Source organism: Clinocottus analis, unplaced genomic scaffold, assembly GCF_023055335.1.
Source record: "Clinocottus analis isolate CAN_PGR_092001 unplaced genomic scaffold, fCliAna1.0.p SCAF_38, whole genome shotgun sequence".
Lineage (NCBI taxonomy): Eukaryota > Metazoa > Chordata > Actinopteri > Perciformes > Cottidae > Clinocottus > Clinocottus analis.
In genome coordinates this window covers 285230-291319 of record NW_027176131.1, presented here as the reverse complement: position 1 = coordinate 291319, position 6090 = coordinate 285230, and positions in this window count along the sequence as shown.

The following is a 6090-nucleotide window of genomic DNA, read 5'->3' as shown; positions in this document are numbered from 1 at the left end:
CACACACACACGCACACACACACACACACGCACGCACACACGCACGCACGCACGCACGCACGCACACACGCACACACACACACACACGCACACACACACACACGCACACACACGCACGGCTCACCGATCGGGCGTTGACGTCGGCTCCAGACCGCAGCATCGTGTCCAGCGCCTCCTGACCGCCCTGCTTCGCTGCCCAGTGAAGCGCCGTCTGAAAACACACACACAGGAAAGGTGAACACACACTCTGGTGCCACACGCATGCTCACACACCTTCAGGATGTACACACACACAGGAAACGTGAACACACACACACACACACACACACACACACACACACACACACACACACACACACACACACACCCAGTAAAGCACTTTCATTTTCACGTTGAAGGAAAAAACAGGCTAATGTATTCTAGTGATGTGACAGCGGGCTAATGCCAACACAACTCGAGCTAACACAAGCTAACGTTGGCTAACGGGACACAGCACTACCGTTAGCAAGTCTAGCGTTGCCAATTTTTGTGGATTTGAGTATTTCAGTGGCGCGGCCGCTTCTACTCACAAGAAACAAGTCCACCGCTAAGCTAACAGTAGCATGGGCCAGCGTTAGCTTAGGCTGCGCTAACAAACAGTGAAAGGACTGGACTTACGAACTTGACGTGTCCGAAGGATTCCAGGTGAAACAGAGGGACAAAAAGACTTGAGATGTCTGATTCTTCAGCTGCATGAATCCATGAATGTCTAATGTTCCATAACATAGCTTCAAGATTAGCGACTGCTCACAGCCGCACGTTTTCAAGCAAACTGGTTGGCTACCGTGATGGGGGGAGCTGCCGTGATGGGAGGAGCTACCATCATGGGAGGAGCTACTGTGATGGGAGGAGCCACCGTGATGGGAGGAGCTACCATGATGGGAGGAGCTACCGTGATGGGAGGAGCTACCATCATGGGAGGAGCTACCGTGATGGGAGGAGCTACCGTGATGGGAGGGGCTACCGTGATGGGAGGAGCTACCATGATGGGAGGAGCTACCGTGATGGGAGGGGCTACCATCATGGGAGGAGCTACTGTGATAGGGAATTGGGGGGCATATGGAGGTTCTTCAGCAGGAGCTCTTGAATGGGAACTCAAAGCCCCATAATGCCGTGTGACATTCCCCTGCAACAGTTCCTCCATGTGTTCCAGTTTGAAAGACTTTGCTTTCACAATGACTCTGGAGAACAGATGCTGGGACTGTGCTGCTGAAAGCAGGACGAGGACGCTTCCTCCCCCAAAGACCACGTTCACATTCTCTAAACTGTGAAATCAGGTCTTCAGGAAGGAGCGAGAGAGATCTGCTGATAGAGAGACGATCAGCGAGGAGCCGGCTGCTTCCCTTCAGGCGCACTGTTTGCTCAAATATTAATTACCATGTAATTACATATCATTACACATCCCATCGTCCAACCACACCGACCCTAATGAGCATGAGCGCTACTTCCTGCTAGCCACCGCTCATCCTGCAGGATTAACAGACAACAGACAGCGGCCTGAGGCTCGGACATGGAGGAGGCCCCACCCTCCTCCATGAGAGGGACACACAACACAAAGAGGAAGCAAACGAGCACAAAGAGACAACCACCACAAAGAGACACACAACCACCACAAAGAGACAACCACCACAAAGAGACACACAACCACCACAAAGAGACACACAACCACCACAAAGAGACACACAACCACCACAAAGAGACACAGGACCACCACAAAGAGACAACCACCACAAAGAGACACACAACCACCACAAAGAGACACACAACCACCACAAAGAGACAACCACCACAAAGAGACACACAACCACCACAAAGAGACACACAACCACCACCACAAAGAGACAACCAACCACCACAAAGAGACACAGGACCACCACAAAGAGACACACAACCACCCCAAAGAGACACACAACCACCACAAAGAGACACACAACCACGACAAAGAGACACAGGACCACCACAAAGAGACACACAACCACAAAGAGACACAGGACCACCACAAAGAGACACACAACCACCACAAAGAGACACAGGACCACCACAAAGAGACACACAACCACCACAAAGAGACACAGGACCACCACAAAGAGACACACAACCACCACAAAGAGACACAGGACCACCACAAAGAGACACACAACCACCACAAAGAGACACAGGACCACCACAAAGAGACACACAACCACCACAAAGAGACACAGGACCACCACAAAGAGACAACCACCACAAAGAGACACAGGACCACCACAAAGAGACACACAACCACCACAAAGAGACACAGGACCACCACAAAGAGACACACAACCACCACAAAGAGACACAGGACCACCACAAAGAGACACACAACCACCCCAAAGAGACACAGGACCACCACAAAGAGACACAGGACCACCACAAAGAGACACACAACCACAAAGAGACACAGGACCACCACAAAGAGACACACAACCACCACAAAGAGACACAGGACCACCACAAAGAGACACACAACCACCACAAAGAGACACAGGACCACCACAAAGAGACACACAACCACTACAAAGAGACACAGGACCACCACAAAGAGACACACAACCACCACAAAGAGACACAGGACCACCACAAAGAGACACACAACCACCACAAAGAGACACAGGACCACCACAAAGAGACAACCACCACAAAGAGACACAGGACCACCACAAAGAGACACACAACCACCACAAAGAGACACAGGACCACCACAAAGAGACACACAACCACCACAAAGAGACACAGGACCACCACAAAGAGACACACAACCACCCCAAAGAGACACAGGACCACCACAAAGAGACACAGGACCACCACAAAGAGACACACAACCACCACAAAGAGACACAGGACCACCACAAAGAGACACAGGACCACCACAAAGAGACACACAACCACCACAAAGAGACACAGGACCACCACAAAGAGACACACAACCACCACAAAGAGACACAGGACCACCACAAAGAGACACACAACCACCACAAAGAGACAACCACCACAAAGAGACAACCACCACAAAGAGACACACAACCACCACAAAGAGACACAGGACCACCACAAAGAGACACACAACCACCACAAAGAGACACACAACCACCACAAAGAGACAACCACTACAAAGAGACACAGGACCACCACAAAGAGACACACAACCACCACAAAGAGACACACAACCACCACAAAGAGACACAGGACCACCACAAAGAGACACAGGACCACCACAAAGAGACACAGGACCACCACAAAGAGACACACAACCACCACAAAGAGACACACAACCACCACAAAGAGACACAGGACCACCACAAAGAGACACAGGACCACCACAAAGAGACACAGGACCACCACAAAGAGACACACAACCACCACAAAGAGACACAGGACCACCACAAAGAGACACAGGACCACCACAAAGAGACACACAACCACCACAAAGAGACACACAACCACCACAAAGAGACACAGGACCACCACAAAGAGACACACAACCACCACAAAGAGACACAGGACCACCACAAAGAGACACACAACCACCACAAAGAGACACAGGACCACCACAAAGAGACACAGGACCACCACAAAGAGACACAGGACCACCACAAAGAGACACAGGACCACCACAAAGAGACACAGGACCACCACAAAGAGACACAGGACCACCACAAAGAGACACAGCAGCGTCATGCTGCTCAGTCAGGAGCTGCTCCACCAACATGGCGGCAGAGGAGGACGTGTTTCTGCTGCTGGAGTCCTGTTTACAGTAACTGCATTTAGCTTTAACACACACACACACACACACACACACACACACACACACACACACACACACACACACACAGCCAGACGCAGCTAATTGAGGCAGAAGTGTGTTGTTGTGTTAAGATGATCGGCCGAGAGGAAAAGACAACTTACCCCCTTCATGTACGTGCACATCCCACGTGCACATCCCACGTGCACATCCCACGTGCACATCACACGAAGTCGCCAGTCGGCCGAGAGACAAAGAAACAAAGAATACTTTAACTCTTAACTCTTCATCTCCTGCAGTAGAAACAATAGGGATCAGTCGCTCTTCATCACAACGTTCAGTGTTTACAGTGAAGACCTCGTTCAGTGAAGGTCCTGAAGGCCTCTAAGCACCTCTACCACCTGAGAACCAGTCACATCAACGACCGGGACGGCTGCAGCTGGAGGTCTACAGGTCTACAGGTCTGGAGGTCTACAGGTCTGGAGGTCCGGAGGTCTACAGGTCTGGAGGTCTGAAGGTCCACAGGTCTGGAGGTCTACAGGTCTACAGGTCTGGAGGTCTGGAGGTCTACAGGTCTACAGGTCTGGAGGTCTGGAGGCCTCGAGGTCTGGAGGTCTACAGGTCTGGAGGTCTGGAGGTCTACAGGTCTACAGGTCTGGAGGCCTGGAAGTCTGGAGGTCTACAGGTCTGGAGGTCTAGAGGTATGGAGATCTGGAGGTCTGAAGGTCTAGAGGTCTGGAGGTCTACAGGTCTGGAGGCTTGGAGGTCTGAAGGTCTGGAGGTCTAGAGGTATGGAGGTTCGGAGGTTTGAAGGTCTAGAGGTCTGGAGGTCTAGAGTTCTAGAGTTCTGAAGGTCTAGAGGTCTGGAGGTCTGGAGGTCTAGAGTTCTGAAGGCCTAGATGTCTGGAGGTCTGAAGGTATAGAGGTCTAAAGGTCTAGAGGTCTGAAGGTCTAGAGGTCTGGAGGTCTAAAGGTCTAGAGGTCTGAAGGTCTAGAGTTCTGGAGGTCTGAAGGTCTAGAGTTCTGAAGGTCTGAAAGTCTAGAGTTCTGAAGGTCTGAAGGTCTAGAGTTCTGACGGTCTGAAGGTCTAGAGTTCTGAAGGTCTAGAGTTCGGGAGGTCTAGAGTTCTAGAGTTCTGAAGGTCTAGAGCTCTGGAGGTCTGAAGGTCTAGAGTTCTGAAGGTCTAGAGTTCTGAAGGTCTAGAGGTCTGGAGGTCTAGAGTTCTAGAGTTCTGAAGATCTAGAGTTCTGAAGGTCTAGAGCTCTGGAGGTCTGGAGTGCCCTTACAGAGACAAAGTCCTGAGGAGACAAGAGAGACAGACAGAACCTCAGGGCGCTGCTCGAGCTCAGCTCTACTCAGTGTGTAGAGACAGTGTGTGAGCTGGACCTTCTTCAGAACCAGACCCGGCTCCTGGACCAGCAGCTGACGCTGGACCGCCAGGTTCCCCACAGCAGAGCTCCTCATCCAGATCTTTTCCAGAGGGTCCAGCTGCACCCTGTGGAACAGAGACTGAGGACCAGAGGACGAGGGGACAGGAGGACGAGGGGACAAGGAGACGAGGGGACAGGAGGACGAGGGGACAAGGAGACGAGGGGACAGGAGGACGAGGGGACGAGGAGACGAGGGGACAGGAGGACGAGGGGACGAGGGGACAGGAAGACGAGGAGACAGGAGGACGAGGGGACGAGAGGACAGGAGGACGAGGGGACAAGGAGACGAGGGGACAGGAGGACGACGAGACAGGAGGACGAGGGGACGAGGAGACGAGGGGACAGGAGGACGACGAGACAGGAGGACGAGGGGACGAGAGGACAGGATGACGAGGGGATGAGGAGACAAGGGGACGAGAGGACAGGAGGACGAGGAGACGAGGGGACAGGAGGAAGAGGGGACGAGGAGACGAGGAGACGAGGGGACAGGAGGACAGGAGGACGAGGAGACGAGGGGACAGGAGGACAGGAGGACGAGAGGACAGGAGGACAAGGAGACACTAGTGTCATCGATTCATAGCACCAAAGGCTTCCATAGTTCGGATGGTTGCTTCAGCCTCAACGCTCCACCAGGAAACATGAGCTTGAGTCTGTTAGAGGTTGTTGTGAGTCTGTCAGAGGTTGTTGTGAGTCTGTTAGGGGACGTTGTGAGTCTGTTAGAGGTTGTTGTGAGTCTGTTAGAGGTTGTTGTGAGTCCGTTAGGGGACGTTGTGAGTCTGTTAGAGGTTGTTGTGAGTCTCTTAGGGGACGTTGTGAGTCTGTTAGAGGTTGTTGTGAGTCTGTTAGAGGTTGTTGTGA